The sequence below is a fragment of the Heterocephalus glaber genome, unplaced genomic scaffold, assembly GCF_053883595.1.
Source record: "Heterocephalus glaber isolate CG9 unplaced genomic scaffold, H.glaber_assembly_v1.0 deba00001444, whole genome shotgun sequence".
NCBI classification, from domain to species: Eukaryota; Metazoa; Chordata; class Mammalia; order Rodentia; family Bathyergidae; genus Heterocephalus; species Heterocephalus glaber.
In genome coordinates, this window is record NW_028258297.1 from 11,278,162 (window position 1) to 11,290,958 (window position 12,797).

The 12,797-nt window shown below is 51.1% G+C and overlaps 1 protein-coding gene across 1 annotated transcript in view; it reads left to right on the forward strand.

The window, feature by feature from the left end:
* The first annotated feature begins 222 nt into the window (after window positions 1–222).
* Myh9 (myosin heavy chain 9) overlaps window positions 223–12,797 on the forward strand; it is an 86,155-nt gene continuing 73,580 nt past the window's right edge. Inside the window, exon 1 of the mRNA XM_004845690.4 lies at window positions 223–416. The gene's annotated coding sequence lies outside the window, so the exon portion shown is untranslated. The remainder of the gene's footprint in view (window positions 417–12,797) is intronic.

Sequence of the window (12,797 nt, forward strand, 5' to 3'; positions counted from 1 at the left end):
AGGAAGCGCGGGGGAAGGTAGATCGGGGGACGGGATGAATCCCCATCCCACTGGGCACAGAAGACCCACCCACCACTTCCCACAGGTCAAGATATCTGTCCATCTAGACCAGACGGGCTCTGGAGTGGGTGAGGCAGGGAAGGAGGCGTGAGTTTCCATTCCCCGCCCCTTGCTGGGCGTGTCTCCAAAATGGATCCTCCTCTAAGGGGCGGGGCGGAAGGCGGTGAGCTCCGGAGCTGGGTGCGGTGAAGCGCGCAGATCACCGCGGTTCCTGGGCAGGGCACGGAAGGCTGAGCGAGGCTGACCTGCTCCAGCTCCTGCCTCGCGTGCTCGCTCTACCCTGCCGCCGCCCGAGCGCTCGAGAAAGCCCTCTCCGGAGAAGCAGCGCCTGTTCCGCGGGGCAGTCCCAGGTTCAGGTGAGCGAGCCCCACCGGCGGGTGCCGCCCTGGGCAGTCGGGCGGCCGGGCGGGGGCGGCGACGAGGGGGGCGGCGACGAGACGCGCGACGTCTGGGGCCGGCGACCGGCTTGTGGGTCTCTGCCCCGGCGCGGACGGACGGGCGGGCGCCAAGGCCGGCGGCCGCATCCCGGGCACCGCATCCTCCCCGCCGGGCCTGGGAGCCGGCGCTCGCGGGGGGCGAGACCGCGGGGGGCGCAGGCGGCTCGGCCCGGGCTTCCCGGACGCCGTCCCCGCCCCCGCCGGGCGCATGCTGGGACCGGGCACCCGGGCCTCCCCACCCCCTCCGCGGGGCCCGCGCCCGCCCTCGCCGCGCCGGGCCCGAGTTGAGCAAACTTTTTAACCCCTTCTGGGGAGCCGCTGCCCGCTGGACCCAGCCGAACCGGTGAGGATGCGGTGGGGGCCTGGGGCCAGCGGCTCCTTCGGAAGTTAGCACGCGCTGTGGGACGGAGGTAACGGGCGGGCGGGGACCGTTTGGCAGCTGTCAGGGCGTCCTCCTGAGTCAGAATCGGACCATCCTGCTGCAGACGTTGCGCCCGGCTCGGTTTCCGCCCTCCGCCGCCGACTTCCTCATTCGCCCGCCGCCCTCGGTCGGCCGAGGAGGGGGCGGGGAGAGGTGCGGTGGGTGCCGGGGAGCGGGACCTGACAGCGGCAACCCGGCTGCGAGGCTGGAAAGACCACCCGCCTCCAGCTCCTCGGCCTTTGAGTTCTGTTGCCTGGCGTGCTGGCCGCCCGATCGTGCACCTGATCCCACCGCGCCCATGGCCGCCCCGCCTCGCCCGGGCAAGGGACCGGAGGGTGGGAGGTGACCCTGCATTCAGGACCCGACCTGGACTAATGCATCTTTCCAGTTTGCGCCAGATGTGCCCCCCCCCCCCCCGCAGGGGTCCTCACCACAGCCATTACTGACCACGCCCAGGGCAGGACTGCGCCCGTCATCCGCATCCCTGGAAGGCAGAGGCGCAGTTTCAGAACAGAAGCGGAGTAGGTCTCCTCCAGGACGAGCTTGCGGGCTGTCCCGAAGATGGGACTGGGAGAGTGCCTGCAGCCCCACCCCGCGGTGCTGGGAGAAGGTTCCTGGGAAGTCCCAGGTTTTGGACACAGGCAGCTCCCTCCGCTGGGCAATTGAGAGGCCCGCGGCCACTCTTCGGTTCACTGCGCCCTTTTCTGAGTTTAACAGGGTTTCAAAGTATCTGTTGAGTAACTTTTGAAGGGGAAGAGAGTCTTAGCTCCTTCTCCTGCGTTGCAACACAGTGACAATTTCTGACTTCACTGTCATAGTGTGGGCTTGATAACCTCACCTGATGGTTTATTCTCATTTTGGTGAGGAAGGAGGCTCCTTGAAGGCCTGTTTGGACAATCACTCAATTAGTATTAGTCAGTTTATATGGAAGGGTGCTATGGGTGGGGGGAGGGTAACAGATGTGTAAGTGAGCAAATATTTAACTGGGTTCTGTGAGCCAGGGACTTTGCCAGGTGTTGTATGTGTGTGTGTTTGGGGGGGGGGTGAGATTGAGTAAGACCTGGCCCCTGCCTTGGGCGCTTTAGGGGAGAGCTGAGACAAATCTGTAGATGACTCCGGTGTGAAGTGGAGATGACAGGGACCCCAGAAAGGTACTGTGAATCATAGGACTGGGAGAAAGGAGCCAGCCTACTTTGTGGGATCCTGGAGGTCTCCTGGAGGAGGCCTCTGTCCTTAGGAAGTTGCAGTCTTCAAGGAGAAACAGTGACAGAGTGACTTCAGTGCAAAGGCATCCTGTGATATGTGTCCCAAGCATGTCACAGACAAAGGACTGGAATTTCAAGGCTGTTAAAATCCCCTACTGTTGAGGCAAGGAGAGGAGCTGCCAGGAGAGAGGAAGGAGCACATTGCAGGTTTGGCAAACTGAGGCAAGCACATGGTGTCGAAAGTGAGGAGTCACTTAATGCATAATTGGGTGGTAATTAAAAATGTTGAGAGTGCTCATTGTAATTTGAGAGCTATTGTGCCCCCATATGGCTGTGAGGTGACACCAAAGAGCTTGGCTCTTCACACTCAGCAAGTCCTGGCAGTGCAGGTGGGCAGATCGAGAGAGAGCCAGGAGCCCTGCGAGCCAGCATTGGCAGGTTCCCGGTTCTGTCTGTGGAGTTACCCAGCCCTGGGGGAAGGTCTGCCTGAGAGGTGCATTCTGTGGGGCTGCTGTCTGGAGGGCACAGGAGGGCAGGGGAAAGAGGGCTGGTGCTCTGGATTTCTTGTTTTTTTATTTTTAAACCTTTTAACCTAAGGGGTTGGAGATGGGAGTACTTCTCTTGTAGGATGAAGGACACATGTTAATCACAGCCTGGCTTTGGCCTGCTCTTGCTCCAGAAAAAACAAAACAAGGATCTGTTAGGTCTTTAAAGAAAGAAAAGCACACTCAAAAACTACAGCATTGTTGTGTAGCCCGGTTAGGGTATTACTAGAGACCAGGCTGCTGGAGCTGTCTTTGCTTCCTCTTCCAGCTAATCCTTCAATAAAGTACTTAAGACAGCCCCTACCAGCTTGACATCTTTATTTCAAAAGGAGAGGAGGGGTTGGCTGTTGTTTTCCTCTGAGCCCGGCCCTACCCTTCTCTTGGAGGGGGAGAAAGAGAAACCCAAAGCAAAGGGGGGAAAAAAATTCCATGCCTTGACAGCTTCCTCCCAAGCATCATGTTCCAAAAATATTTAGAATAACAAAATCTGTGTGTCCTCTTAATGAAACAAACGTCCTAATTTACTGAGCATAAAACAGCATCTCTGCCTGCGGGGGCAGGAAGTGCATTTTCCCTTTGTGCAGCAGCCCTAGAGTCACTGCCTCTCTGCTTTAACCCTTGGTGTGCTGAGCCCTGGGCCCAAGTCCTCTGGTGACAACAAAGTGGAGTCCTGGCTGCCCCTGTGGGCAGTGGTGCTCCTGTGGCTTACAGAATCTAATTCTTAGAACTGGGCAGCGTAGGGTCACAGAGAATGAGCTCTGGAGATGGGCAGAGTTCAAATCCTGAACCTGCCTGTTAGCTTTATGACTTCAGGTGAGTCACAGAACCTCCCTGAGCCTCAGTTTCCACATCTATAATATGGAAATCATGATAACCTTACCCTGCAGGTTAGATGTGAAAACTAAAAGGAATAAAGCCTGATAAACAGTGGTTCTATAAGTTTAAAAGGATATAAAGTAGTCTTAACTCCCTGGGTTGTCAGGTGAGGGCAGAGTGGACCATTTCAGTGGCTTCTAGGGTAGCTTAGTGTGCTTTTTACCTCTAAGAAGGTGAGCGTGTGCCGTGCTTGTGGGTTATGAAGCGTCTCTGCTTATGCTTTTGGGTGTTTGTGCTGCATAACTGTTGTAGGGTTCTAACCTGGGTGGGAGATGCACAGACTGACTGGTTTGAGATCTAAGACGTGGTTGCCTGTGGTCTAAGTGATAGCCAAGAGTGATGTAGACTAGACCTGGCTCCCAGCTCTGGCCTTGGGGGAGAGTATGTTTGATTTTGTTAGAAAACGTCATATTCCCTGCAAAGGTACTGTGCCAGATTATATACACAAGACTGTCTGGAAAATTGAAAAATTGAGTAAATCTCTAAAAATGCTGTGTTTCTTAGGCACTGCAATGCCTTACTGATGTGAGTTTCTATTGCACAGCTCTTTTAGAAGATAGTGTGGCAGGACCTATTGAAGCATAGTCTTAACTGCATTCTAGGAATTTATCCCACAGATACACTTGAGTGTGCAAAAGGAAATGCCTGAGAATATCCACTGTAGCAATGTCAGAGAAAAACACAGGAAACAAGCTAGCTGTCTATTGGAAGGGTCAGATTAATCATGGTACAGCTGTGTGGTGGAAATCCTTGCAGCCCTCCCCCCCCACATACAAAAAATGAAAGAGGCTGATCTGCATGTACTGATAGGACATTCTCTCCAAGATAGGTTGTAAGTTAAAAAAATTAGACGCAGGGGCCAGGGATTTAGCTTAGTGGTTTCGCCGCCTGCTGCGCAAGTGCAAGGACCCGAGTTCGGTCCCCGGCACGAAAAAAAAAAAAAAAAAATTAGATGCAAAGTAATGTGTATGGTGCTCCCTTTTGTGTAAAAGTTGGTATGTGTCCTCTCTGCTTCCACGGATGGATGTGAGAGGACACCAAGATCCTGCTTATAGTGATCATCTCGGATAGAGACTGCTGCTGAAGGTAGTCCCAACTGGCTGCCTACTGGAGGGGTGGAAGTGAGCATTATTTTTCACTAAATACCACTCTATACGTATTGGCCTTAAAGAGTCAGAAATTGAGATACTTATTTTTCTTAATGATGAAAGGGGCAGCAGGTGTATCTTACAGGTCCCAGCTTTCAACTGCATTGCTCTAGATTCCAAATTTTATATTAAATGCTGAGCATGTTCAAGGAAGGACAAAGGGTCTTAAAAACAGACTGCCAGGGCCAGGGATTTAGCTCAGCGGTTTCACCGCCTGCTACGCAAGTGCAAGGACCTGAGTTCGATCCCCGGTACCAAAAAAAAAAACAAACAAAAAAACCCCCAGACTGCCTTGCTCTTTGTGCTTGAAACAGTTTGGGACCTGTTTCATTCTTCCCAAGGTCACATAGGTCTCTAGACAGACATGTCTACTCTGATCCACTCCCCCATATTCTGGGAAGTGGTGGATAATTTTCTGTGCCGTATGAGAAGGGAAAGGCTGCATTGCTTCTGCAGAGTATTTCAGGATGCCCTTTAACCGGGGTTCCCACATTCCCCTGGCTCTAAATCATGTGCTTTTCCATCCAGGGAAAGCCACCTGGGCCAGAAGGCTAAACTAGACCCTCACTCGGGTCCTCTTGTTTAACTTGAGGTCATTACAGCCACTGTTGGCCCCATTTATCTTTTCCATCTGGCCTGTAGGTTTTACATATTAACAACAATGGGAAAGTCCAAATTCTTGAGAAAATGTGGTGGAAGGGTTTGAAGTAGAGGACCCTAATTGGTGTTCTCAGGGAACCTTGGTTGGCGTGGCTACTGAAGAAGCTGCCTTGCTGCCTACAGCTCAGCTTCCCTAGCGAAGCCTGCAGGAGGGACACACCAGAGTCCCCAGCAGGTTGTGCTCCCTGCAAGGTGGCAGCCTGAGCAATGGCACGAGCCACCCGAGGGCATACACAGTGAGCCCGGCTCTAAAATGGGCCTGCCACCACACAGGCCTGTGACAAGTATCTGCTCCCCACCTGACCATTATGGAGCATGAGGGTAACTGCCCACTTGGGTCTGATGCGAGTCTCTTTAAAAAGGAAGGCAGGCTGGAATTAGTCAGGCCCCATTCTGACAACTAATTTCTCAGGCCTGAGGTCATTCAGTGCCTGGGCAGGTGGGTCCAGAGAAGGCTCCTGGCTGGCCTTAGCCAAGGTGCAGGCCAGTTGGGAGTGCTAACATGAGCTGTCTTCACCTCCAGCCTGGATGCCCAGGCTGCCAGAAGGAAGTAACCACTGAAGGGTGTGGCTTCCTGTGGGGCAGGTTGGGCAGAGGCCTTGAGAGGCTGGAGGTAGCTGCTCCTCCCCCACCCTCCAGTCACTTCCTTGTGGCCTCTCAGAGGACCTTGAGGTTCTTCTGTCCCTTGCAGAGGAAACAGGGTCCTCCCGGGAGGTCCCTCCTGCCCCTTGGGCCAGCAAGATGTCTTTGGTATACCGTTTAATGTGTTGAAGGAGGTACAGGCTGATTTCTTTCTTTTAGAAGGTTGTCACTGATCAGAAGGTTGTTACATTTTGGAAACTTAGGCCTTATGTTTTCCTTTTTCTTTCATTTTAACTTTAATTTGAAATGATGCTCTGCTTAAAAGAAAAATCATCTGCACCAATGATCATCCCACCTGAATTTACTTAAAGTTGTAGAATGTCTGAACTGGAGGGTTCTTGGGTATAATTTTGAAACATTAAAATATTTTTTTTTCCCTTACTTTGAGGAGTGATTTTCCCAGCTCATTCTATGATTTGGTACAAAACGTTGGCTCCTGGTTTCACTCAGCCTTTCTTGCCAAACCAGGAGGCCTCATTTAAGTGTTTTTAAACAGTTACCATCCCTTTCTTTGTCTTCATGTATGGTTTAGCCATGCAACGCATACTCAGCTTCTTTCATCTTTCCTCGCAAATCTTCCACTTCTTAATCCTTTCCTTTGGGAAGGCACTAGGTTAAAAGTGGGGAGGTGTATGGGTTTCTCTGAACTTCTCCTTGGGCAGGGCCCTTGGGCTGAATGTTCCTGAAGCTCAAAAATATCACCGTTTCACATGGGGTAGTGCTGGGCAGCAGGGTGGGCTCTTCAGAAAGCCACACTGGCTTCTATACTGTCCTTCAGCCTGTCTGGATTTCTAGTAACTTCAACTCAGTTAGTGTCTCAGGTCATCAAGTTATCGTATTTTCAATACAAAACTTATGGTAAAGGAAACAAGAGTTTTGGGATCAGGCTGAACCTTTGCCTTTCCTCGTGCTGTTAGCCTCAGTGTCTCCATCTCCCCCTTCGCGTGCAGTTAGACTAAGTCACTCAAACTGTCCCACTCCCGTGTTCTTTATGTTCATCAGTCATGGACGCGCCGGCTCTCTGAGGACTGTACATGTATGCAAAATGGCCCAGTTCTTGTCTTCTCCCTATTTTTCTTCTTATCATTGCCTACATCATTTATTCTCAGGTGGCAGAAACACGTATTCAGGTTTTAAAGATTTTAAACCTGTCCAGTAAAGCTGTCCCTTGGTAATAAGGCCTGGTGGCCAAGGTGACCGAGGGACCTGCTCTGGGTATTGATGCTGGGGTTTCGGAGGCCAGCAGCTTGTGTACCCTCCCCACCATATAAGTTCACTTGTTACACTGATCTGAGCTAGTTAAAGCATCAAGCAACAGTGGTTTCCAGGCAGTAGAGGCACCTTTACTTAGGGTTGTCTGTGTTCAAAAGCGGCTGTGTTTCCTGTGTTTTTTTAACATGAAGTCACTGGGCTGGAGAAGGCAGCTTCCTGTCTGATAGACATAAAGAACGAGGCATTTGGAACAGTTTGGGTGACTTAATCTAACTGCCCCGGAATGGGGGAAATGCTAGAGCTCACTGGGCTGTGAGAGCCTGCAGATCAAAGGTGGGGACCCTTTCCACCCTCCCACTTCCAGCCCAGCACCTGGCACTGAGCCTGCCGAGGACTTGCTCTGTCAGTGGGCATGAAGTCTTCCCGGTGTCTTTGCTTCTAAACCAGTTGACTGGAGGCCCAGGCAGCCACAAGCTTTTGGATGCCATTTTATAAAACTGACGTTGTGTAGTTGTTTGGGAATTGAGGGTAAGAAAGGTAGTGGTAAGGAGGCATTTTTTTTTTTGGTACTGGGGATCGAACTCGGGACCTTGCGCTTGCGAGGCAGGCACTGGAACCACTGAGGTAAATCCCCAGCCTGACATTTTGAAGTGTTTATTTCATATTTAAATATTGTTTTACTTTTTCCTCAGAGGTGGTAATTGAACCCAGGGACTTGCACATGCTAAGTACGTGCTCTACTACTGAACTGTATCCTCTGCCCTGCTTTTAGTATTTAAGAGCCAAGTGTTGGGAATAAGGGAAGTGCCCCAAAATTTCTTTGCCAAGTCAGTCAACGGGGACACCTTGGCTCCTGCTGTGTGTCCTGCACTGTGCTGGCCTTTATGTGGCTGCATTGGAGATGGAGCCCATCTCTGTCACCAAGGAGCCCTACTTTCTAACAGGGAAACTTGTTTCCTGAGGCAGGCTCATGCTATCTGAGTGCTTGGGAGACTTCCTAGCATCCTGAGCCAGGTTCCTGGAGGCTAGAATTATTTGGGAGGAAGAAGAGGGAAGATGAAGGATGTGGGCAAGGAAAGAAGGCAGGGGGCTGAGGCAGAGTAGTTGCCCGGGAATCAGGATGTCTGGGATGTGTCCTAGATTTGCTGATAATAATAATATTTAAGTTTAATTGAGCACCAGCCTGTACCAGGTACCATGCTAATGCTTTTTTTTTTTTTAACGGGTATTTCATTTAACCATTCCCTCATTCCCATAAGGCAGGAATTCATCCTGTGTTGCAGATGAGGATATTGTGCAGACATTCAAGCTCCAGCATTCGCAGACAAATGACCTTCCCTTGTGGCCGCGCATTTCCTCAGTTGTAGTGAGGGGTGGGCTGACCCCTGAGGCCTTCCCTCTCTCCAGCAGCCTAGAGTTTGTCGAAGGAGCTGAACTTTGGGCTGCATCTGCCACTCACTGGAGTTGCCAAAGCCATGCTGTTGCCCTGGCTTTTGAGTTCACCTTTAACCCTAAATGGCTGCTTTTCAATTGCGGTTGGTCATGGGAAAGCAGATGAAAAGACTGTGTTTGTATGAATCCAGGCCTAGGATGACTTACCTGCTGTGCCTGCCTGCTATTGGCAGGGCTCCAGGTATACTTGCCTACCGGGGGCCTGCTGCCATCCTGACTGGTGAGCTCTTTGTGACAATATCAGTGCAGTTGCAAACTGTTAACATTCCTTCCTTCCTTTATCTGTCCACCTGTCAAGCCAGGTGCAGGTCATTCAGGGGTTAGTCATTCGGTAACCACTCCTTACAACTTTGTCTTTCAGCATGGAGGCACTGGGTCGGGTGCTGAGAGTGTTGAGCTGGAGGAAACGTGGGCCCTTCTTTCCAGGAGTGGACAGTCTTCAGCAGACACAGATGTTGGGAGCCAAGGGAACAGGCACAGGGAGAAGGCAGAGTCTGTGCTGATTGCAAGGCATGAACTGGGCAGAGGTGTCCAGGGAGCAGGGCTGGGACCTTGATCAAGTCACAGACTCAGGCAGTGCTTTGTTCAGGGTGATTCAGGTTGGCCAAGGCCCTGTGATTCACCCAGGGCTGGTGAAAGGTTTCCTCTCCTCCTAGGGCTCCCAGTCCCAGCCCCTTCACAGCCCATTAAGGTAGCCGATTAAGGCCTGGTTCTTTGCACCATTTCCTGGGAAATGTGGGTGTGCAAGATTCCACTCCCAGGTTCTTAACCTTGCTGGATGCTGGGAATTCTGTAGAATTCTCCGTGTGCTCTCTGATTGTCTGGTCAGAGTTTATTCCCAATCAGAGGACTTGGGATGAGATTTTTTTCATGAAGTATGGAGAGAGACATTATTATTGGAATCAGTTCCCTTTGTAAAGTAAAGAAATAGGGGTGTGTTGTTTATATATAGTCAAGCATTATAACAATGAAAGCTGACAAGCAAAGCTGCCAGTCATCTACCCACTGTTTGCATTTTTCTGGATTTACTGTCCATATACACACATACCTTACAAAATTCTAAGCGGAATGGACACTGTGTGTTCTGACTTGTTTGCCTAATACTATAATAATAAAGTTTCCTGTGTTGCAGCAGTCTCCACAATGAACAAAAATGGGGGGAGGGCAGTTCTAGAGCACTTTACCACTGAACTACATCCTTAGCCCTTTTTATTTTTATTTTTTCTTTTGAGACAGAGTCTAAGTTGCCCAGGCTGGCCTTGAACTAGTGATTCCCCAGCCTCAGCCTCCTGAGTAGCTGGAATTACACAGATGTGCCACCATGTGCAGCACAGTGAATATTGTAGTGGCCATTTATGTCCCCTCGGGAAGAACCACTGTTTAGATTTCCAGAAAGTTCCCTGGGTTTTATTGGCTTTTGGAAATTCATTCAGCAGATACCTGCTGAACATCTGTTGTAGTTCTTGGCCAGAGACAGCCAGGTGGTCAGGAGGTAACTGGCTGAGATATCCTTGGCCCTGCACTCCAGAGGCTCATGTCTTGTTTTTGGTTTTTTTTTTTTTGTGGTACTGGGGATCGAACTTGGGTCCTTTTGCTTTTGAGGCAGGCGGCGGAACCATTGAGCTAAATCCCCAGCCCCAGAGGCTTGTGTCTTGAACCAGTCACTTCCCTCTGGCTCTGTGCCTACGAACAGGGGGGCTGGTGGCATCTGGGTACCCAATTCCAGTTGAGGGAAAACAGGTAAAACCACTTTGTCATTAGTGGTGAGGAAGCTTAGGAACTCGGAGCTGGGAGAACTTTCTAGGTTCTTAGGAAGATCTTCACCCTGTTGCCTGTCACCCACCCTCTGTGCAGCAGTTACCAGGCCCAAGCCTGAAAACCCACAGGGAGAGAGGGGATTAAGGGACCTTGTCCGCGAGAAGGATCAGGAAGTGGCCCCTGGCCTCAGAGGGAACAAGGGGAGGAGGCGGTGTGGTCTCCCAAAGGTCCGCACGCCAAGGCCAGGCCTCTTGGCTGTGCTGTGGCTCCTGCCTCCCCCAGGATGGGGCAAGAGCTGTAGCAATAAGTTGCACCGGTTTAGTTTTCTTGTAAGGAGGAAGTTTCAGAATTCTAGCGGCTGCTTTTGAACAGATAGGTGTTTTTTTGAACATGTTTGTAGTGAGGGAATATTTGGGGAGTGGGGTCAGCTGGGTACAAGGGAAGGACAAGTGGTCAGGGGCTAGAAACTAGACTGCAAGGGTCTTGGCTCGGGTACTTTCTTTTACTTGAGAAATGGCTTCCTTGCCAGGCGTTGTGCTTTCCTCTTTCTGGCCCCTGCCGACCCCTGTTCCCCCATCCCTAGCTCCACCTCTGGTTGATCTAACCTGAAATCTGCTGCCTGGAAGATAGAGCAGTACCAGAGCTGTTTGTTGCTTGGAAAGGAGCCAAAAGCTTGTTGCCACCTGCTCCTCCAGGGGAACCAACAGGGCTGGGAGTGGGTCTAACTTGTGATGACAAGGACACTCATGAGTTTTACATGTTTTAGGCTTTGCCAACTTCTTTGTGCCCCTCTCCTGCCTGCAGTTAGGATTTGTACAGGCCTCTTGGTTTTGAGGTTTGTCATGGTTCTCAACCCCTTCTCTCTGCCCTGCCCCTGGCAAGTGCAAACAACAACCAGATCTAAACATTCACCTCAGATTCATTTTTTACATATTGATTTAAAATGGGTGGGATGGAGATATAGCCCAGTGATAGAGCGCTTGCTTAGCCTGCATCCTGGGTTCACTTTATTTGTGCTCCTGTTTAGTGACTGTAGGCTAAAGGTTATCTTTGAATTTATGCTATTTTAAATTATTTACTAGCTCTTATACCAGAAGAGGGAGAGGTGGATACAAGGAATAGAGAGAAAGTGGAAGAAGGACGTAGGGTGTGGGGAGGGATCGGTGATTTCAGAAGCGACAGATGAATTTAAATACCATATTCATCCAGTTTGTTTTTCCATTATAAATATGCATCAAGCTAGGAGTGGTAGCATGTGGCTAAAATCCCAGCAACTTTGGAGGCTGAGGCAGGAGGATCACAAGTTGAAGGCTAGCCTGAGACCCTGTGTCAAAATTAAAAAAAAAAAAAAGAGGGCTGGGGATGTAGTTTAGTGGTAGGGCACCTTCTTAGTTAGCATATTTGAGGCCCTAGGCTTGATCCCCAGTACTGCAGAAACCAACCAACCAACCAACCAACCAGACAACCCACCCCATCCAGGGCTGGTTATGTGCTAGAGACTTCCGTTGAATACCACTGAGGACCCTGCAGTTTGCGTCCTAGTGGGGGGCCAGCCAGCCATCCGCTCACTGGTGGTCAAGGTTAAGTACAGGCCAGGGAGCGCAGAAGTCAGGTGAGGGCAATGTGTGAGTTTTCTAGAGCTGCTGTAGCACAGCACCACACGTGGGCTTTCGAGAGCAGACGTTTATTTCCATGGCGCTGGACACTGGAAGTCCCGAGATCAGGGTGTGGCACGTTTGTTCCCTCTGTGGCCGCCCTTCTTGGCTTGCAAGCTGGCATCCCCTCTCGGTGTCCGCACATAGTCTCCCCCTGTGCATGTCTGGGTCCTGATCTCTTTCTCTAAGGTTACCAGGCCTGTTGGATTAGGGCGTACCCCAAGGAGTGCATTTTCATTTAATTACCTCTTTGACAGCCTCATTTCCAAATGTCACATTCTGAGGTACTGGGGTCAAGGCTTCAATATGAATTGGTGGGGGCACAATTCAGACTATAGTGGGGAGAAGTGAGTGTGTGTGTGTGTACGTTGAGAGAGAGAGACAGACAGACAGACATTTGAGACTGACTAATCCAGGAACATTTTGCTGCCTTCTTCAGCTCTGAGGGATGAGCCCTCCAGGACGCTGCTTGTGTTATAAAACCTGTGCTGTGTTCAGGCAGCGAAAAGCATGGAACACGCTCAGCACAGTGTGTAGTTCCTAAGGGACCCCAGTCGCTTTGGGCCTCCCCGGCCCTGACTCACCAGCACCTTTGTCTTCTGTGCCATCTCCTCGCTGTCTGCTCCCTGGCTCCTCTTCTGACCAAAGGCCTGCAGTGGCGGGGTTGCTTGTTCCCAGCTCTCAGGCTCTGCCTTCCGCCCAGTGCTCTGGAGCCTGGTGACCTTC